Below are 23,573 nucleotides of genomic sequence, written 5' to 3' on the forward strand. Positions count from 1 at the left end.
GCAATGAAGCAACATTGAACACTGATAAACTGAACTAAATTTTTTCAGCAGTTTAAACAATAAAAATTGATGTTAAAAAAGTAAACTAAAATCAAAGTGCTGTCAACAATGCTCATTACATTGCTATTGAGACAAATGAGGCCTCTAACTTGCATAATATAAATTCAGACCAAAACTTGCTTTAACTGCATTCAAATACATGAAATTGGAGTGTTATCCATATAAATGAACCTGAATGATTGCGGGGGCCCCAAGTGGCTGTGTGGTCTAAAGCGCTTTCCGTTACAGATCACTGCCATCTCACCTATGTCTGCGTGGGTTCGAGTCTAGGATTTGGCTAATGTGGGTATGTGAGAAAGCTTGCCAGTAGCTTCTCATGGTCGGTGGTTCTTCCTGGGGTTTTCCTGGGTTCTTCCTCCACCATTAACACTGGCCGTCATGCATAGCCTATCACGTGCTGAAGTATAGTGTTAAACCCCACAACAACAACAACCTGAATGATTGCAGTGAAAGTGTGCAGTGTCCAGTGTGTTCAAGAAACAAAAAAACTTAATCCAAATAAACATTCGTCATACTGATTAACTTACCCAAAAAACTGAATGTAGTCTGGTAACGCAGCATTTCCCTTTACCTTTGATGATATAATCCTTCTGGAATTGCTCACTGCCTTTATTGGATCACTGAACAAATGAAAGAAAAAGAAACATTTTGCATTAGATGTCTGAACACCTTGCATACCATTGGTGGAAACAAAAAGGAATCAAAACATACCCATCTTACCTAATTTATTTCACCGACATAAAGCAGAGGTCACATTTAATTGCACGAGGTACCAAGTCTATTTGTAAGTATCAGAAAATCTAGGTGATTACTATTTACATCTGAGTTAACATTAAGTCAGTACTCAAAATTTAGTCCCTACCTTTCTTAACACATACCCCCCTCCTGCTGGCTCAATAGTGTAATCATATTGTTTGTTTATTGACTGGAAGGTATGTTAGTTACTGTTTGTAACAGTGTCCCTTTGGTACAGTTCTCTGTAAGTTAGAAGCTGTGCACAGTCAGTGACAAGGCGTATTTTTTTAGTGAAAACTGTGTTGTTACATTTAGTTTTATCACAGTACTGTGTGCTTTGATTTCATCTGGGACTTATTACAAAACTGTCTATTTCTAAGATTTTCGGACATAGTTCTTTGTCTCTGGTATAATTAACACATGATATATTTTCGTGACTGGCAATTGTAAGATTCTTTGCTAGACTGTAATCTTTTGTGATATATCATACTAAGTTGTTTTCAGTTTGTCCAATGCCTGTGAACTCTCCCCCTCTCTATCTGTACTTATTACCTACAATGTAAAATTGCTTTCACTCTTAACTTTAGGTAAAAGTTGGCTCTACTTGTGATACAGAGGCTATCAATATACTAGAACAGCAGTAGTTAAAAGCAACAGATGATTATAAACTGTCAAACTCATCTGCATACCCAGCATGTAAAGCTGATTATTAAATGACACTAAATCATCACTATGAATACCCCCCCATAAGGATTAAAATTAATACTGCAACTAATAATACAATATGTGTGCAATAACTTATATTTACATGCGAACAATTCAAAGTGAAATATCTAAGACATAAAGGAATTAATGAGTTTAATCCAGGAATGCAGCACGTAATGCCTTTAGTGTTTGTACGAAAAATGAATAATTGTTGCTCAAAGAAGGTTAAACGATTTAGTGTATTGTAAATTGGAGCAATCACAAAAATATTGCAAAGTTTTCATGTTAATGTTAAAAATAATACATAATTCAAAATGCTGATCTACAGCTTAAGGATGGATGATAATACGAGTCATCTATGATATATTTAATGGAAAATATACCTTTGCAGCATCACATTTCTCAGCTTGTTCTTAGCTGCTGACTCATCTACACACCTTTATCAGAGGAATGGTCAGGTGAACATCTTTTCGACTATCAGGTGACAAGGCCCATTCGTAAAAGTCCATATAATTACCAAAATCAGCCGAAATTTACACAAATCTGCAAACAAAGTTAATAAAAAGAAAAGAAAATAGTTATAATGTAGAATGATATTTCATGCACAAATCAACTATAATGACATTATGGTCAGCTGTTAAAACATGTTAACAATACCATTTCATCGAACCAATAACTTTACCCAAGAACAGTTACTCTGGCAATAATAACATTCTGAGTTGTCCATATGCAAACAATTGGTTATGCTTTTACCCCCTTCCCCCTTACTCATTGCACAGCATACATTTTTGTATCCCACATGTGTATGTACATTGCTGAGTCACCACCCCTTTTCAAGAATAGCTGAAACAATTTAATTTTAAAAGATGAAATTATTAGTAGTCATTACAAATAAACAGAGGTTTAAATTAATACCATGTAAAAAGAACTTTGAAAATTAAAGTAGGACAGTATTAACATCAACTATAACAGTAATAGCTTGAATCGTACAGAAATCATAACCAATGCTTTCGAAGGAAAATGTAAATATTTATCTCTAATAATAGTTTTAAACAAGTGACAGCTGCTAATATTTAGTAGACCTTAACTTTAATAGTCAAATATCAGCCAGTGACTAAAAGTTTGACATCAACTGTGGAAAATTGGAATATTATCAGCCTTATCATCATTTGGAATGACTGGACCTCACATTTTTATCATCAGCCTTGATATCATCCAAATCATGAACCATAACAGTAATTTTCTTGGGTGACAATTTTTGTAAGGTGTGTGTGCGATCATGTGACATTTCATGTTGGCCTAGGATTTGTATTAAATTTAAGACACGCTTCTGAATCTCACTATTATAAAAGTAAAGGACAATATGTGTCAAAAAGGCAATCCACGTGTCTATCCAAATACAATACACTGTCCCAGTCTGGTAAGGTATGGCTTTACAAATTTGCATGAGGCACCAGGATCTGGAATTCATAACCTGTCGGAATCATGAGATAAAATAACTGGTCATGTCAGAAAATGAAGAGGAAAATATGTCTTCCACAAAGTACACCATGTGCAATAAAATTAAACATATCACACTTCATAATTTTAAGCAGATATTGGCTCTGCCTGACATGGCATACCAGCCACTTTGCATCTAACTCATCTGCTAGTTATGTTTATAACTTGACTACTCTTCATAAACATCACAGTTATCAAGGAATATTGACCCCTACCGCTGCAGAACATACTTAACAGTCACCCTGCCACATATACAAGCTAATGCTTTTTAAAAAATTTTCAACACCCCCCACCTCCACTCAATGAATGCATACTTTATGCACAACCTATTAGTGTGACAGAATAAATAAAGTGACAGAATGAACTAATCATGTCATTATCACAAGATTTACTAGTACATAAATTATTACATAATATACAGGTGACCGCTCTGGTGGCCTAGTGATTAAAGCATCCGCCTCACATGTGGAAGGTCTTGAGTTCAAACCCTGACTGAGTCATATCAAAGACTTCTAAAAATGGTACTAACAGCTGCCTTGTTTGGCACTCAGCATTAAGAGGTTAGTGTTAGGACTGGTCAGCCTGATGTTAGGATAATGTGACTGGGTGGGACATGATGCTACATGTCTCGGGCATGATGCACGAGTGCTAGACATCACTATAAACTGCCACACTGCAGATATCGTAGTGATATGACTTAAAAACTGTTAAAGTTATGTCAAAAATACAAAACACATATTATAATATACAGGCAAATGTATATTTATATGTATGTGTTATTTGTAAAACTCGAACAGTAATGATTGTTATTGTCAACAGATATGGATGAGCACTAACAAAGTTATCACTCAACTGCATCCGCTGAACAGACATCTGATGTTAATGATCAGCTGACTGTAAAATATTAATATGATTACCATCAAGGTTGTAAAATGTTTGTTTTAGGAGATTTTTGGATGGATTTTGATACATATAGGATATGAGCAGATTTGGACCAGTATACAGACCCAGCAAAGCCTTTACAACTACTACAGTAACACACATTTGAGTGATGTAGCTGTGTAATGTATATTTAACATTTAAGCAGACCAAAATGGACCTTAAAACTTGTGTAGTATGTCACATAATTTATGAGAATCAGACAATTCAGTTTTTGATTTAAAATGATTGAAAAATTTGAATTATTTCTTTCCTTTTGTTTTGATTTTCTGTTCTCTACTATACATGACTGCTATGATATTTCAGGTCATAAAGTCTGCAATCAGTAAATAAGTAAATAAAGACAATGACCCTCTAGATATAATTTAAGTCTGTTTGTTGTTGTTTATATTAAAATTAATTTATTTTCCACTATAAATCAGATGCCTGCGGGAAATAAACAATAAACAGACACTATGTACAGGCATTGTTATGAAAGGGAGTTACTCTGATATCACAGTAAGACCAACAACAACAAAATAATCTGATGATGGCACATACATGTATTAATGTTTGAAACTTAATGTAATCAACTTGAAAAATGGAAGCTACTTCTATGGCACTCATTATGCCACCTGTGCCCTACAGTAACATAAACTTATAAGAAAGAATTACAGAAATGCATTTGTAAATAACGACCCATGATGATTGGAAATGCTCTGGGATTGGTGCTGAGAATGAACAACAATCGGTGTGGATTCGATCTCCTAGTCCTTGACCATCACAGTAATCATGTGATCTAACTCTTGTATAACATCAATGCACATTATCAGACAACAAACTGGCTAAACAATTTGTTACAGTGATAGCAATTTTAAGAAAATATTGATTATATTGGAGAACATAGGGTAAGGATATTATTTTGAGACAGTAATATTCATGGGTTTATTTATAAAATAGAGTACTCATCAGTAATCCCCACATTTTCCCAAAATAAACCAGAACTAGTAACTTATGGTCATGTGGTATATATAAGTACACGATACATGGCGCAATAGATAAAATAAATACTGATAAGTTCAAATATTGAGATACCATAGAACCAATATCGTCAGAAGCTAGGCCACACCATACTGGTTTTTCCACAGGGGCTCGTATTGTTGCATACAATTGACCTGTCATACATGTACCATTAGTCAGAATGTCTTCTGACCTGTGTCATCCCATTTTTGATATTTGGATATTTATGTTGGGGTGTAGGGCCCCTACACCCCAACACAAATGTCCAAATATGAAAAATGGGGTGGCAAGGGTCAGAGGAAACTCAGTCTAATGTACTATATAATAAATACAATATAGTACATGTATGACAGTGCAACTGTAGGCAACGATACGAGCCCCTGTGGGTTTTTCAATGATTTTTGTACCAGTCCTCGAAAATTAATAACGGTAATAAACTTAAAATGGATTAATTAGAAAGAAATGTAATTGCCAGTACCCAAATTAAATGTAACTTATTTCATAGTAACGATGTTAGTATACATACTACTACGGGTACTGCCGTACAAATAAAATAATGCAATCTCATTACAAAACCACGAAAACTGATAACGGTCATAAATGTGTATGAGGCGTATCGTATAATTTCAATTCTAATTTAAAAACGTGTCAATTAAAAAATATAAACGTACAAAGAATTCATAGTTACGGTTATAATAATAATAATAATAATACTAATAACAATAAAAAAGTAAACTACTAGCGAAATAACCTGCGATTCGACCAATCCGCGAAAATTGATAACGCCACCAATGGAGGTCTAATTTCAAATAGTACTTAAAAAATTTAAATAGTAAACAAACTAAAATGTAATTATCAGCGCTGAAATGAAACGTACAATGAATTATTAGTAACGGTTAAATTATATACACTACCGGTCAGATACCAAAATGCTAAATTTCTAGTAGCCAAATTCTCAACGTCAATGTTATATTTTTTTTATAACCACAATGTCCAATGAAAACCATCGTTTCAACCAAAGTCATTTGCATAAATGAATATTTAACAATATTATTTTGATCCGCTGTCGCGGGGCCCATAGGTCGGTGCTTACTCGGCCTATTTGGTAACCCGGCACTGTGTAGTTGTCGGGTTTAAAACCTAAACTTTCACAGAATCTTTTTGTAATGGAGTAATATTTGTGACAAGATGTACTGTATACTTTATAACCCATATTACATCCATCAATCATACATCAAAATTAAGAGAATTAAAGGTTCTTTGAATAATACCTAAGATATACTAGGTCATTTTTTTTAATAGTCAGAATAACCAGCGAGGAAACCGGGGCATATTAATTTTCTTTAAAATTCTAACCACCTCTGCAAAATAATATTTTTTTTGTAGAACGCCATCTATGGGATCGATAGAATTAGTCATGTGATAAAAGTTTTCCTAAGAGTTTATACTTCCTTCTTCCACCGACGCCACATAGCAATACAGGTTGTTGTTTCTTAAATAATTGTCATTGAGATTTGTAGAAGTGTGTAATGTCATTGATCATTTTAAAATCTAAAAATTATGCACAAATATGGATGTGATTCAATTGTTGATCAATCAAGTAGAGCCATGGTGAATGAGTTATCTTTCAGTTTTAGCTACGATGTCGTAGCCTCAGCTCGATTTGTTGTGGTTGAGGAGGTACGAGGTACGAGTAAGGGCACTAATATTAGTACTAAGCTACTTTCAACCCATCTCCCTCCTCCCTCCCCCAGTTTTACTTACATGCACCTTTTCAGAAATATACTTTGTTACAGTGATATTTCTCATTATTTTGGGTACATTAGATATTTCAGCAAAGTATGGTTAAGAAATGACATGCATTGCTTCTTACTCTTTAAGGAGCTGTGATCAAGTCGACCCTTTCTATTGAGGTGGCAGTGGACAGTTTCGCAAATTTTGTAACATGAAGGTATGGTGTAACTTTCTGAGCTATTATTTTGTAATAATTAAAGATGTGGACATATTTGTGAATTCTACTTTTCGGCTTGTTTTGTTCTTGAGACTTATATTAGGTATGTACATACACCTCATGTAGTTATTTGGCTCAAACTTGGAATTGGCCATTCTTGAGAAATGGCGCGCAAGAACTTTGAATTCCAAATTCTTGCGTTCTTTCTCGAGAAATTGCATGGTCGTTTGCACCAACTTGGAATAGCCATTTCTTGAGAAATTGCGCGCAATAACTTGGAATAACAAATTAATTGCTAGTTTTCAAAAATTTAATATTTGTTTCAAATCTTTTTATTTATTTAATCTTATTTTTCTTTTTCATGGCATTGTTTTAAATAATTGTACTTGAAGTATCTTTCAAAAAAATTTGTATTTGAAATATATGTTTGAAAAAATATTTGTTCTTGAAACATGTTTGTAATTTTTTTAAATAAAATAATATATTTTAATTTTTATTGATTGATTGGTTGATTGATTTAACCACTAATATTATTTCTTTGTATTATATTTGTAATAAGTTGGATTTAGTGTTGCTGACTTTAGTCCTAAAGGAATAGCTTGAATGTAGGAAAGATCTGATTGGACCATTGTAAAGTTTCACCAATATGAAACTACTACACACTGTTGCCTGATGTCGTAAAGAGAGTCGTTTCATGAAAGATATATCTGGAATGTATTAAACATCTAAAGGGATTGTTACTATCCCCCCAAAGAGTTATATTTCACAGTCATGAATATTTTTTCCAAGTTGTTGCATGGTGCATGCATGCCATTTTGGAAATTGAAACATTTAAATACCATTTTGAAATGACAGTGAGTAAAGGTGAGCAATTTAGACCACTGGATCAGCCAGGACCCTCTAGTTGTTTTAGTTTTGGGCTTAATGCCACTTGTTTCAGAACATGATAGGCTATAAATGCTGGCCATTGTAGGAAGAATCTGGGAAAATCCTGAGAAAAACCACGAACACGCTTGGAGCTACTGGCAATCTTTCCATATTTCACTGCTATGGGGTTATTTCAACTTGCTGCATGATGCTTGCATGCCACTTTTGGGAATTTAATTTTAGGAAGACTGATTTAAATGTTGGAAATGTCTTTAAGGGAGTCTTGGATCAGTATAAAGTATGCATGTAGACATACAAAGAGACTGAAAAATAAATTTGTGTTTTCTTTGATATCTTCCTTACATGATTTTACAACAAATGAGTAGTAAAAGGTATGGCACATTTTGTTACAGCTGAGAAATATTTAGAAGAAATCTCATGCTGTGTTAAATGTATTGTCATTTAATATGTGGTACAAATGGTACAACAACATCTACGTGATGATTTTATGAATGTTATTTGCGTTCGTATTTACAGTTTTATAAATATCAGACTGACAACAAATACACCTATTAAGAACTAATTCTCTGTTGACAAAAGTCCTGGATGATGACCTCAGTCTCAAGATGGGGATGCCTTCAACAACTGCTATTACGTGTATCAGTACCTTGAAGATGATGAAGAAATACAAGCTGCTTTAAAATATTTGATCAAACTTGAGAAGGTGATCTAAGGTGTCCAAGTACTGAATTCAATATGTATTCATATTTATGCCAAGATGCACTGTTAGGACTCTTTGGCCTGAAAGTCAGTAACAGAAAACAATGAAAACCAATGGTTTTATAAAATTAAAAAAAAAATATTTCCCTAGAATACAAAGTGAAAATTTGTGTGTGTGTTTGTGTGTGTATGTATAATTTGGATTTTTAGCATAGCTTTAACAATTTTGCAGTCATATCACTACAAGGTTTACAGTGGCAGTGTATAGTTATGTGTTATACACTGAGACATCATGCTGCAGACATGTAGCATGATGCCCCGCCCAGTCACATTATCCTGACACCAGTCCAACCAGTCCTAACACTAGCCTTAATGCTGAGCACCAAACAAGGCAGCTGCTAGTACCAGTCTTATAAGTCTATGGCATGACTCAGCTGGGGTTCGAACCTGCAACCTCTCTCATCCAAGGTGGACTGGTCAAAGTGAAAATTTAAAATGACTTACAGTATTTTTAATTAAATTGCAAATAGTCCAAGCAGTTGTATCGCAAGTCAAAAAGTGTAGAGTATTTCAGATGAATTCAAATGGTGTTCTGAATGAATTCTGATTGTGAAATGCTGATGTACCAACAGCCTGAAATAGCCTAGAATAGTATTGATGTGCTAACAGTCTTGATGAATCACAGTGATGTAATCCTAAATGTCTGTTTTAGATTCTTTTGTGTGTTTACATTAATAAATATTGTATGCATTCCTTGATGATTTTTAGTGTAATATTTTCATACTTGTTTCTTAATTATGATACAATTCTTTATACATCTTATATCTTTTGGCTATTTCTACTGTATTTGATTATGAATTTTTATAATGTAAATCTGGTTTCAGTTTTAGACATAATCCAGACTAAATGTGTTGTTATTTAATACATAAAATGGATGTTTTCATTTATTTGTTGTTATATTATTATGAGTTTTGTGTTTCATCATACACTGTGAATCTATTATTGGTTTCCTGTACATTGTATATACTACATCTGGTAAAAATAACAAGAACATAATGATTTACTTGCAATTCACACCCATTAAGTTGCTATATCATCTTATAGCACATGTAGTCTAGTTAACAAGGAATATTCTGTATTGCTGTAACAACACTTCAGTCCAAGATGTGAAATACATGGATTAGAATTTCAAACAAGGACCAAAATGAGTATCCATTATACAAATATTTTTTAGGTTTCTTTAAAACGTTTGTTTGTAAACATGTTAGTGTATAGAAGTCTGAAAGTGCTGATATGAGTTGCAGGATGGATATTTTTCATAACATGTTTTGTTAGCTTGATTTAGTCATAACTAGTTGTACACTATCTTCATTAACAGGTTGAAATTGTCATCTGTTATATTGAATATTTCTTACACTGTAAACTTCTTTGAAATGGTTCAGTCTGTTGTAAATGAGCTATAAGTTTGTTATACTTTCTCCACAAGAGCAGATGGTATGTTAGTGAAGGTATTAATATGATCTGAAATACCATCGGGGCTATACAGTTGCGACAGCTTCTCAGAAGTCAATACAGTACAATGTTAAAATTTAACTGTTAAATAAATAGTTTCAAAAACCTGACACATCGTTAGGTCTCCCATCTAATATATAAAATACATTATTGTCAAAATAACCTTATCACAAAATTATTTGTTGTCTTATTATTCAAGTAACTTTCCCTGCAAAAGGAATTTTAAAAATTTCTCTATTAACATCCTCCATTATACAAAGGCAAAAATGGAACTGATCCAAAATCACTTAACTTGCTTACTTACTTCTCTTCAATTTCTGACATGTGCAACAATTCGGCCATGTATGTTGAATTACAAAATCCAGCCACTAGGTCTGTTTATATCGCTTGACACGGTCACGCAATTTCTTGAGAAAGAGCGCAACAACTTGGAATTCCGAATTGTTGCGTTATTCCAAATTTCAGCCCAATATAGTCACTGCAAAGTTAGTCTGGTTCCCTGCTTAGTATGCTCCCTGCGTGGCACTCCAGGACACACGGTACTAATTATACGGAAGAATTGTGAACCAGTCTAGAAATGGGTGAAGAAATAATAGAGTATTTACAGGTTTGGTGGTCCATAATTGGTTAATAATGAAAATTAAAATTTTAGGAAAAATATCTTTTGAGAGCTTATCCTATATGTAATGTAAAAAAAAATATTGACAAATTTCTACTGATGCAATTTTAGCATTTTTACAGGCTTGACTCAGGAGTACTCAATACTGAAAGTAGCACCTGATTCATTTGGTGCAGAACCAATAACACGTGTTTCATGCACATGTATGTATACAAAGTGCCGCGGGTCATATGGTGTTCTCCACACATAAGCTTGCACCAAGGTTAGCTGTGCATGAAGAATTATAGGTGTCATTTATCAGCACCCATAAATTTTAAGTTATTGAATTTTGAATATGATAGTGTTTCCATATGTTTACCATTGGAGTGGAATTAGTACCGTGAGTCCTATATGCGACCTATACCATAATAGGAGCTTGTTGTTTCCATGGTTACCACGTGCATCCAGGGTATCAATTTGGTGGTTTTTACATATGACAATCATAATGGAGTCTTTTTATCATGGTTTGAATGTGGTTTTGGAGAAAAATTCTATACAAAAGACAGATGGGGTTGGTTTTATACACTGGAGAGAGGAAGTAGATAGCTCAGGCCATAGGGAAAAGAGCATAGTATGGCCTGATGGCAGAATTTCATATGATTGTACCCATAGATTGGCCAATATGGTTAAATACCATTTAACAAATGCAACAATTCCCCAAAAGGGGGTGGAGGCGGGGAGATTTTATATGTAAGCCACTTATGTCACAATCACTTATGTATCAGCACCGATCATTTAACTTTAGAGACACACTCAGCAGATCAAAGCAGAGAACATAGTAAAAAATAGGACTGTGGACAAAACTGCACATGCTGCATTGCCTCAACCTGTAAATTGAATTATTATATGTCGAGTCACATTGAATATCAATTATACCGGTCTTATTTCTTATCCTAGAATTAAACTCATTGACACCTATTCTATGTTTAGCATGTTTCTCATATTGGTACATTACATTTTTGGGCAAACAGTATTGGAACTTTTCTGCATCCCTTTTGTTGAGGGAGCAGGGAGGGACATTTTCACTTAAAATAATAGTTTTCAACCCTTCATTCCCAATATAAGTCTACAAAAGTCCTATCTGTATTGCATTCTTTACACAGGCAGTTTTTCTTCCCCAACCTCTCTTCATACAGTTGAAACATTCTTGATGTATAACTGCTTGGTGAACATACTGCTCTCTCCCACCAAACCAGATCTCTTTTTTCTTCATGTACCAAGTCCCGTGATAGAAAACCTTCATACTCAGGGTGTTGCAGCTTGTGGTCTCAGAACACATTATTCCAAATCTCAGCATTTCATTACTGCGTGCACTAAGCAATATGTGTTTTGTTCACCATATATGTTGCTGTGAATAAATGAAAACAAGCTTCATGTCAGAAATATGGTTTCATATTTGAAACAAAAGCTATTTATAAAACCTACATTGCTCTGTTCTTATACCATCAAGTAATAGTAAGGAATTAGCTGTAAATTAGAGCTTGCTATTTAGTTTGCCAAATCAAGGTGTATTACCTCCCCTTTGACTGTAATTGAGTGATTGCAATGTTTGCTTTGTTTCTTTTGTTCAATAATGTATGCAATGTTTCAGCTTTATATTAAAAAGTAAGTAATTTAACACTGCTTATAGTGGAAAGTAGCCACAGTAATGATTTTGAGACTTTTTCTTAACTTTTTATGAGCTTTGGGTAAATGTAGGTATATATTTATGTATTAGACAACTTCAGTATGCAATTCAGTTCTAATACTTAAATTTAACAAGTAGTTTATTCAGTGACAAGTTTTATCAGTGTCTGCATATTGCATAGAGACATGAACTTGTCTTGGCATAGCAAAGTTTTTCACACATTTCTCCACCTCCAGCATACTTAATAGCTTGAGTCATAACAGTTTGTACATACACTTTCTGTCTCCAACATCAGTGTCAGTATTATAGGAACTTTGGATAGCTTTTCAAATTTGTCTCTTGTTGTCCTTATGTAACATACCTCATGTTGATGTGTTATTTGGGTTGATACACATTTCCCCCACCTTGTTGTGGGGAACATTACCAGGCTTGAAGAAATTACTCTGTCTATTCTTTGCTTATTCACCCTTCCCCATAGTTTTATACTAAAAAGTAGCACTATGCTATTTAATTATTCAGTATAATAAAGCTTATGGAACTCTTCCTTGGCCTTTATACCTTTTTATTAACATTTGGGGGTCATGAATCACATGTGATGATAGTTTAAATAAGTTTGGAATGTCAGCATCTCTTGATGCTTCATGGGTGTGTGTATTTGTTTTAGTCACAAAAGGGCAATGACCTCTTATCATTTTGACCTGTCATGTGGCACACTTATTTGTTTTGTTTGATTGATGTGAATAGGGATACACTGCATCTTATTTCTGTGAGAGTCAGCAAGAAAAGAAATGCAATTTTGAAATTTAAAACACTTAAAACTTGTCTTATAGCCAGTGAGAAATGAAAATACAATGCGTCATGTAATTTGATACCCTGTGATGTCATACTTGCTGATGTCAGCATGCTTGTGTTTCTTTTGTGTAGCATGCATGCCATAGAAAGACAACATGATACAAAGGCAGAAAACAATTATTTTAATAACAAGAATAAGCCATTAATAAGTACAATACAACACAGCAACATGTGATGCGGATGCAATTTAACTATAGATATTGGTATCACATAAAATGCTATTGCACTAGTATCCATGCACAAGCATGGCCAATTCTTTCTTACATTTATGCTCTAATATCAAGGAGTAAAATACAACTTTTTCTAAAAAATTTAAATCTGGTTATAGGACACATGGTACTAATTATATGGAAGAACTGTGAACCAGTCTAGAAATGGGTGAAGAAATAATGGAGTATTTACAGGTTTGGTGGTCCATAATTGGTTAATAATGAAAATTAAAATTTTAGGAAAAATATCTTTTGAGAGCTTATCCTATATGTAATGTAAAAAAAATATTGACAAATTTCTAGTGATGCAATTTTAGCATTTTTACAGGCTTGACTCAGGAGAACTCAGTATTGAAAGTAGCACCTGATTCATTTGGTGCAGAACCAATGACACGTGTTTCATGCACATGTATGTAAACAAAGTGCCACGGGTCAGATGGTGTTCTCCACACATAAGCTTGCACCAAGGTTAGCTGTGCATGAAGAATTATAGGTGTCATTGTCAGCACCCATAAATTTTAATTTGTTGAATTTTGAATATGATAGTGTTTCCATATGTTTACCATTGGAGTGGAATTAGTACTGTGAGTCCTCCACTGTGGTGGTGCTCTACAGTTTCGTATTTTGCATATTTTACTGGCTATTTAAAAAAGACTTTTTATATCTATGGTATAATTCAAAGAACCTTTAATTCCCTTTATTTTGGTGTATGATTGATGGCTGTAAAGTGCTAGCTCTTCTTGGTCATTTTCACTTCCTGAACTTAGAGGTAAATTGTATAAAAAAGAGACGATAACTTTTTTTTTACATTTTATATATTTGGTAATTCATTCTTTGCCTTTTCAGAAGCTGGTATTGTCTAGTCTGGCAAAATTCATTTTCCCTATTTTAATAGCTGCTATGGATAGTGTACTTCAGGTGGCAGGGTCCAGTTTTGTAAATTGGCCCCTGGCAAATTTCTTAACTTAAGGCTATGGTGTGACTTTGTCAGCTATTATTGTTTAGTATTGATAGATATGGATATATTTGTGAACTAGGTGTTTTGGGCTTGTGTTGTTCTTGAAATTGATGTCAGGCATGTACACCTTCCATAGTTGCTGTGCAGTATGTTGATAGTGAAATACCAATAGTTGGCTAGGAAGAAGAGCTAGCCTCCCATAGCAGTAAACACGTGGGTTCAAGGCAACTAGAGTATCTCAAAAACGGCTTGGATGACAACTATTCTGAATTGCATCAAACTATTTAGTAGACAATGTTTTTCAAAATTTTCATCCAGGGAAAGGGCTTGCGTTTGCACTGTGAGCACCACATGGTGTCAAAAATGGCATTTGGATGTGAAAAATGCAGGTATAAAATAGGGGTTGGGGTGCATGATCCTCTTCTGCTGTGAACTGCCATTGACTTCTCTGGTCAAGTGAATAATATTCTTATGCTTTGTTTTAATATAGGTATCTAAAAATATGGACCTTTTTGACCTCAACTGTGTATTTGATTTTTTATGATTTTTTATACTAGGTCGCTGATTGCGGCATTAAATTTGTACATAAAAACTGGACCCTGCCCCCTCAGACAAATTCAGGCTGATTTTTTTAGCACAAGGGAGCATTCATTTAAGTTAGCATTGTGTTTAAGTCATGTACAGTTTCCAAAAGTACAATATCCAAAGAAATATCATCCACATTACATTAATGTAGCATGGAGGTATGCCACCATTCTCTCCACTGTGCATGTTTTAAATGCAAACAGCTTCACCTTATATACGTCACTCCCTCAAAAGTAGATCATAAATGGTGAGCGCTCCCTATACTAAATCAGGCGAACACCGATGCCATATTGTCACGTGATCAAAACAACTGGCCTCACATGGAGAGATATCGGTAATCTAACCGTGGCACATTTATCGTTTTAATAATCTGTTTGTTAGTGACACAGTGTGAACTTCACTAATACTTTCGATTTTAACTATAGCAGTAGTTACCTTGTGTTCAAGCTTAACCAGCAAATCGGCTACATAGGTATTTTTACATATATTTCTACAATTAGGCGAAGACGAAGTATAGGGATACACACAACACTATTTTGTAAATATTGCACGTTTTTCACTACGTCATCTCAAAAATGCCTTTTAGTCAGTACTTCATAAATTTTACGTCGAAATTGGTATGAGGTTACGTATGACAGCTTTAATTTTGCCAAAGATTAAGACGAAAATATATTCCCCATTTTACCAGGGGTGAGGGTAACGATTGTTTTGCAAATATTGCACTTTTCACACTGCGTCATCTTAAATCTTCTAGTTGCAATAAATTCCTTGACCAGTTTTATATCAACATGTATATATCGTTTTCCACGACAGCCCAAATTTTGTGAAATATTAGGATTGATAGAACAGCTCTCTTTGAAAGTGACGACATTTTGTCAAATATTGCCCATTTCGACTGTATCATCTAGGACATTCCATTTGCTATCGATTACTTGATAATTATTATGTAGGAATTAGTATAAGGTGATAGATGACATCCTTAATTGGCCAAATATTAATATCAAATCCCTTCAGTAAGGGGGGGGGGAGGCAAATGTTGCCAAACACTGAATATTTTAGACAGCATCATCTCAATGTTTCATTTTAAATCAATTGTTTGATCAATTTTACATTGATATTGATGTATTGTTGAACATGACAATCCACATTTTGTGAAAGTTTAAGACCAAAATACCAACTATTTTTTAATAGGCTGACAATTTGGCTTACATTGGACATTTCTTGCAGTCAGTTCCATTTCAAATTGATTTTTTGAAAGAAAGTGGTATAGCATTCCCTACAACCAGGGACAGGGACCCCGAGTGGCTGAGTGGTGTAAAGCACTCTCCGTTACAATTCATTGCCATGTCACCTCTGTCTGCATGAGTTCAAGTCTTGGATTCGCCCAATGTCAGTATGTGAGAAAGCTTGCCAGTAGCTTCTTGTGGGTCAGTGGTTCTTTCCGGGGTTTTCCCGGGTTCTTCCTCCACCATTAATACTGGCTGCCATGTATGGTCTATCGTGTGCTGAAAAGTGGCATTAAACCCCACAACAACAATAACCTACAACCTGGGGTGGTGGTGAAGGAGCGTAAAATACCATCAGACAAACTTTATTATTGGGAGTGGGCCCGATCAGTATAGCGGAGAGCAATGCGGGGAGCATACTAAGCAGGGAACCAGACTAACTGCAAAGTATTTATCCAGTGAAATAACAATAGTCGGCTGGGAAGCAGAACTAGCAACTTATAGCAGTAGATACGTTCATTCAAGACAAGTAGAATATCTCAAAAAATGATTGAATGACAACTATTTTGAATAGCATCAGATTTGTTAAGTACATAATACTTTTCAAAATTATCACGCAAGAAAAGGGCTTGTGTTTGCAATCTGAGAACCACATGTTCTCAAAAATAGCCTTCAGACATTAAAAATGCATGTATAAATTTGGGGGTGGGATGCATTAACTTTTTATTCTTCAGAAATTTCCATTGACTTGTCAGATCAATTAATGAATGATATTCTTATGTGTTGCTTTATTATACATATCCAAAAAATATGGACATTTTTTACCTCACTTTTGTATTTTATTTTTTATGAATTTTTATATTAGGCAGGTGTATGCAACATTAAATTTGTGCATAATAACTGTCCCCTGCCAACTGAAGATCATGTTGAACGTCACCCATTTTGATGCACCTCACAGAAGTCTCTTTTTTCCTGTGATACCATTGTACACGTGCACCGGATAAAATAATTTATTTCAAAGCAACATCAACAGCACATTAAAAACTCGAGTTTGTAGAAAAAGTGACATAAAAATTATTATTAGAATTCCAATTTTTTTTCTTATATTCATCATAATCTTCATCTTGGAGTTTGTAGTAAAAGCCAAATTAATCAAAGTTGAGGAAAAATCATATTAGTGTCATGATAAAAATTACTTATGACTAAAAATAGATTTAGTGATGTTAATGTTCAGAACCTCAATATTTTTGAATGTCCTTATTGCTTTTTAAACTTTGAAACTGGGTTGCATCTATCATAGCTTGTGTCTCTAAAAGTGCAAATAATCAGGCAGAAGATGGTTTTATTTTCATGTATTGTAAGTCTTACCATTATCAAACCAATTTATAAATAATAAATTAGATAAAATAAATGCCATAACAGTATAGCTTCATTTATTCCATTTATTTCTTAGTGAATGGGAATATATATTCAAAATACAAATGTAAACAATAAAAAAACCGATTGCAAAATTATCAGTAACAACTGCATGGGAGAATATTGCGTTCATAGCTGTTTAAGATAATAACCGAATGCAACCGCTGACCACTACCACTATTTAGTGAAAACAAAGTGTCACATCCCATTTTGAACACTTGTTGTAAACAAAGGCTGATACAGTATCATTATGTCTTGAAAACGTCCTTAGAAATTCAAAATAAAAGCTCTGACCCTAAAGCAAGTGAATTGTCACTGATGTTTGGGTCTTTGCCATTCGAAGATGGTCAGGAAGGAATCTCAGAGGATAATTCTGATAATGGTGTAGATGGGGCAGTAAGTTCCATGGCAGGCACACAAATTAATCTGCATCAGTTTGAACCATATATTTCTAACTCTGACAAATTTGAAGCTGCTGATGAAGAAAGACCAAATAGACTGATGGACATGGTAATTATTGTCCAAATAAGGTCAAAGGCCATACGATGTGATAAATATATGTATCCAACGATACTTAAAGTATTGATCATTAGTCAGCTGTTCATTTTACAAACATATTTTTTCACCTGTGTTATAGCTACCTTATATTGCATTTTAGGAACAGACAAAAATGAATATGTTGATAATTAAAAGGTACACCGGATACATTATTATTATTATTATTATTATTATCACAGTTGTAACCTTTGAAAACCTGTAACCTGATTATGGATACTGTATTTCAGATTCCTAGAGGTGGAAGCTTATAAACTCCTGGTTTATTGTCATTCTGGAGTCAGTATAATTTTTCTCTTTAGCGCATCTCTGTTCAAATAGACAGGAAATCACCATACCTTCATGACATTAAAATAGAATTAATTATCTGTACACTGTAGGGGTTAAAAACTTCATTGATATATCGATGCAATGATTTCTTGCTGTACTGATACAAATATCGATACAGGTGGTGGAAAATCAATACAAAACGATATCTGCAGTATGTAACTTATTTTAATCTTCAGTAGTCATCAAAAAATTGTTTGTCTTGTTATCTTTAAAGAGAGAATTCATTTGTTGCATGCACAAGCACTCATTTTTGTTAGTTAAAATGAAAAGACTTGACAATACTACTCTTCATCTAGAAAGGAAGACCACGTGACGTGTTTTGTAACATTGCACCCCAAATTCCATGGTAATTATTTTATTGCAGCAGCTTGTTTGACAAAGTAGTCTGGGTTTCCTCTGGCCCTTGCCATCCCATTTTTGATATTTAGACTTTTATGCTAGGCCATAGTTTCAGATTGCCTATTAAAAAGTTTGAATGTGGTGTTGGCATGTAAGGTAGCCACTTACTAGCCTGCCTTGCCAACTTGAGCGTTCTTACATCGGGCTCTACCTGCATGAAATAGATTGGAGAATTATTTATTTTCTCAGAACAGGGTTTGTACAAAGTCTGGAAAAAGTATGGGGAAAAAAATCTTGCCCTATTAGTCTGGAAAAAGCATGGCATTTTTGGTTGCTCTTTTTTATTTTGGTTGTTGCTTGAACATGTTCATGTGTTGCGCCTGTATATATCTTTATGGGGTTAGATGGAGCATCCTCTTCCATGTTCAGTGCAGTTGGTAAGACATGTATGACCTATCATCTATTCATGATTGGTGGATAATATTTTAAATCATGCAGATACCACATGCTCATTTATAGTGACACAGACTTTGAATACATGTGCCAGAGGGGTCTGGAAAACAGCTGAAATCCTTTTAACCAAAAGTTTTATGAACCCTGCAACAAATTGCACTTGAAACATTTGGTATGTCTTTATTCTGTCGACAGGCAAGACAAAACTAAAGCGTTGATGAAATCGGATGTGGCACTCGCCCTTTGCACTGCTAGTCACATGACACAAATGGTTGTTAAACTAAATTTGATTGGTACATTGTGCCCTGAAACATGTATTATGTCATAGTTTGAACTTGCTGCAAGGAAGTTTTACAAATGTGTTTAAAATACAGGGTACAGAGAAAATCCAACATGGCTGAAGCAGCAGGGAAGTTGAACAGACCAGTGCGTCCAGCCAAAATAAAGCTTCCTACGCGAACTTTCTCCGTAGAAGCCTCAGAATTAAAAAATAAAGCCTTCTACGGGAGCTAATTTTCGTGCATTTTAGACTGAGTGCATCGGTTGGTCGCGCCGGTGTGTTAGTAAATATAGCATTCGAGACGGGAAAAATAAATTCCGGGGATAAGTTTTTGTGTTAAATTTTTTGTGGCAACGCGGGGCTGCTTTTTCATGAATAAATTTGATCTAGACCAATTCGATACCGACTTCGTGGATCGTGAAGATTTATCGTGATGAAACCATGCGGCGTTGCCTGAGCGCGGCTGAACAAATTTTTAAACTTATTTATATCCATGTCACCGTTGCACCAGGTTTGATGGATATTTCTTAGCGTGTGCGTGTCTACGCCATTGAACACCGATAAAATATTGCAATTGTCCCTAATCACCTTTGGAATCTGCGTATATCTCTGTGTTACGTAAATAACATCGGTGTTTTTGTATCTGCCACGCGAGAATATCCTAGCCGGGTTGGTCTGCTTGTCCAGCATAACATCGTCGAATACAACAAGATTATTAACATCGCCGTCCAAATTTTCCACGGATGGAGCTTCATTGATGTCTGTGATGAATTCGATTGTGCCCTCATCGGTATTGTCGCTAAATTCTTTTAACACTTGATAACATCGTTGATTGTCAACGGATGGTGCAACCAAGTACAACTTATCCCATTTTAGCCATCGCATGATCAAATTCAATAACAACTGCGTCTTACCAGATCCAGACGGGCCAATGATTATCATTCTAATCGAATTCGGTAATACCGCGTGATGTTTTATTTGCTCGCGTCGCTTCGTGGCTGAAAAATCAATTACATTCATGTTACTAGAATACATGGATCTATATTATGTTAAGTGCCGCACGCACACAGCTACGATAAATCCAACCGAAATCGTTACACGCAATAACAGAAATGCAATCGCAGGAGAATGCGAAGTTTGCAAGACACGCAAGTTTAGATTTGTAAAAAAAAAAACTAGAACCGGAGGAGACATTGCCGCCTCCATGAAAAATCTACCTGGGCTGCCCTGGGCGAAATATCCCGGAGAAAAGCATCTGCCAGGATACAATTACTGCGGACCCGGAACAAGGCTCGATATCAGACTCGACGATAATAACCAACCAAAACAAGATGAAGATCCAGTAAACGCCATCGATAGAGCTTGTTACTACCACGATCTTGCATATCGCAGCGGGGATTTGCAACAAAGACATGTTGCTGATATCAAGCTAATTCACGCATTAGACGCTATTCCTGACAAAAGTTTCAAAGAGAAATTGGCATCCTGGTTGATAAAAGGCGCGATGAAAGGTAAATTAGTATTCGGTGCTGGTAAATAATATGGAGCAGATATATTATTCTCCGCGAGGATTCTGGCGAGGAAAATCAGCAATTGCCAAACTCGCCAAAGCCGCTAAAGTAAAACAATCTGTCGCTGAAGCGTGGCTATCAAAACAGGCAATTTGGCAAATATATCTTCCTCCACCTAAGAAAATACCGTATGCGAGTTTCACTGTCAGCGTCCCTAATGAAGTCCATCAAGCGGATCTTATGTTTCTTCCTCACGATACCGTTGACGGTGTCACGTACAAATATGTTTTAACAGTCGTTGATATCGCTAGTAGGTACAAAGAAGCCGAGCCATTATCGAATAAAACAGCAACGGAAATTGCCAAGGCATTTAACGAAATTTATTCACGATCCCCGTTAACATGGCCGAATCTTCTCCAGGTTGATCCGGGTCGAGAATTTCTTGGTGCGGTTACTTCATTGATGAAAAAGAATAATGTCAAAATCCGTCGCGGTATTGTAGGTGTTCATCACAATCAAGCTATCGTTGAAAGATTTAATAAAACGCTTGCAGAACGATTATTCGGATACCAATACGCGCGTGAATTTATTCAGAATAATCGATCTCACGATTGGGTATCAAGATTGCCTCATGTAATCAACGCGTTAAATAACGAGACAACTCGAACAATAGCAATGAAACCCGCAATTGGACATAGTACACAATTAATTTTACTATATGTTCTCTACATTTGTTTCTCAGTACTGACCTTTCCACTGTGTGACAATCAATGCAAATCATATGTTAATCTAAAATACCTTCAAAGATGACTTCACGGTGAAGTTCTTGTCAAAGGTTGACCTGCTCTTTTTTTAGATCATTGACTCTCAACATAACAGCATGTAACCAGAACACGTATTTCACTTCCGGATCATCACCAAGGCCTTATTACTCACTGTGCACTGTCGCCAAAATACATACAGACAACAACACCCTGAGCTCATATTATCAAGAATAAACAGTTACCTTTAAATCCCTACCAAAACTGCATAAATAAAACTCTTCTATCACCATCAAAATGAGAGAGGAAAAAATGTTCTAAAAATAGACTAGAACTACATTCGTGGGTACTGAACTGGAAGTATTAATTGTGATGTAATTCCTGACAGGCTCCATGTTTTACACCAATTTTAGTCCAACTTTTATATTTGCATGCTATACCTATTTCAACTTTATACATGAAGTCTTTTTGAATTTCCTTGCAAGGAAAACATGTGACACCTGTCAGAAAGTATGTAGTGCTGGTGTTCCACAGGGTGCAAGTTCTGGTCCAAGTGCTCTTGAGAAACCAAAACTAAATTTGCTATATCTTCCTTAATTATAGGAATTTCTCAATGCAGTAAAAACCTAATTGTAATACAAGATAAGCCCTGTCTGAAAATATGTTTGAAAATTACAAATGTTGATAAATTCAGTTTTAATGGCAAATTAAATAAACATTTAAATTTTAAAAACTAAATTTTATTGAAAACTTAAATTTTCATACAAGTTTTAAAACACAGTTTGACAAATTTTAGACAGAAAAGTTGACTAATGAATGATATTTAAAACAAATGGTAGTTTGGGTCTGTATAACTGATAACATTTTCCCCAGGGGTAGTGAAGCATCATAGCTCATAGTGATTTTGGCAGCAAACCGCAATATGCCTGTCCAGATGCATATAGGTGTACACACTAAAGAAACACTGACAGGTGCTATGTTCCACATTTATTGTGTCAGGTACTTAGGCAGTTGTTTCCATAACTAATAGCACATTCAGATTTAAAGTTCTAATGGGACCATTACCATGTTTTATAGCAAAAATGCATTCCATTTCAATGTCGATAACAACAAAAGGTGGCAATGGGATAGGAAAATAGTTTCTAGGGAGGTTCTACCTTACTGAAAAATGGTGCTGATCTCTCTCATGAAAACCTAAGCCATGTCTTTGAGGTGCCATGTATCAGTGTGGTGATATGAACTAATCTTGGTCACTTATGGCAGTACACTGCACATGCCCTTATGAAACCATGCTATTACCACCAGACTACTCAGGAGAGCTTCCAAGCTAATCCAACTCTAACACTTTGTTCCAGATACCAGGTTAGACCTGAAAAGATACAATATGTTTCACTTAATTCTAGAAAACAGTAAGATCTATGTAAATGAAGTTAAAATGTGTTAGATATGGTGATTTCAAATTAACATTAAGGTTGCAAGCATGGGGGAAAATATTAAACTTGACAGAGTGACACTCAGAAATGTGAAGCAATGGCCATGTATTAAAGTGTTAAATTCATCCTAAAAGTATATGAGGTTTCTAGAAGCACATTTAGCCATTTACAAGTTAAATAACTAATCAGGTAGACTATGTATCATAAAGTTTAAGGCAATGTTGGGGCGGTGAGGTTTGATCATTGGTGTAAACATTATTACATACCAGTATACAGGAAAGTCAAGTGACAATATACTAAATTAGAATGTGTTACTATAAGCATTCCTATTCATGAGGGAAATAACAATTTTGGATATTGCAAGTGAATACAGCGAAATGTGGTCATAAAAA

The 23,573-nt window shown here is 35.0% G+C and overlaps 1 protein-coding gene and 1 long non-coding RNA gene across 2 annotated transcripts in view; one reads left to right on the forward strand and one right to left on the reverse strand.

Moving 5' to 3' along the window:
- The window catches only part of LOC149771249 (uncharacterized), a 16,368-nt gene extending 10,443 nt beyond the window's left edge, over nucleotides 1-5,925 (reverse strand). Inside the window, exons 1-3 of the long non-coding RNA XR_016418385.1 lie at nucleotides 5,853-5,925; nucleotides 1,884-2,043; nucleotides 588-680 (exon numbers count right to left, since the gene is read on the reverse strand). This is a non-coding gene — a long non-coding RNA (uncharacterized LOC149771249). The remainder of the gene's footprint in view (nucleotides 1-587; nucleotides 681-1,883; nucleotides 2,044-5,852) is intronic.
- A 460-nt stretch (nucleotides 5,926-6,385) lies between these two features.
- Nucleotides 6,386-23,573, forward strand: part of LOC149771250 (uncharacterized) — an 89,708-nt gene continuing 72,520 nt past the window's right edge. The window contains exons 1-2 of the mRNA XM_089948691.1: nucleotides 6,386-6,420; nucleotides 6,820-6,889. The gene's annotated coding sequence lies outside the window, so the exon portion shown is untranslated. The remainder of the gene's footprint in view (nucleotides 6,421-6,819; nucleotides 6,890-23,573) is intronic.

The sequence above is a fragment of the Sinohyriopsis cumingii genome, unplaced genomic scaffold, assembly GCF_028554795.1.
Source record: "Sinohyriopsis cumingii isolate HCF-2022 unplaced genomic scaffold, ASM2855479v2 utg002017l, whole genome shotgun sequence".
Lineage (NCBI taxonomy): Eukaryota > Metazoa > Mollusca > Bivalvia > Unionida > Unionidae > Sinohyriopsis > Sinohyriopsis cumingii.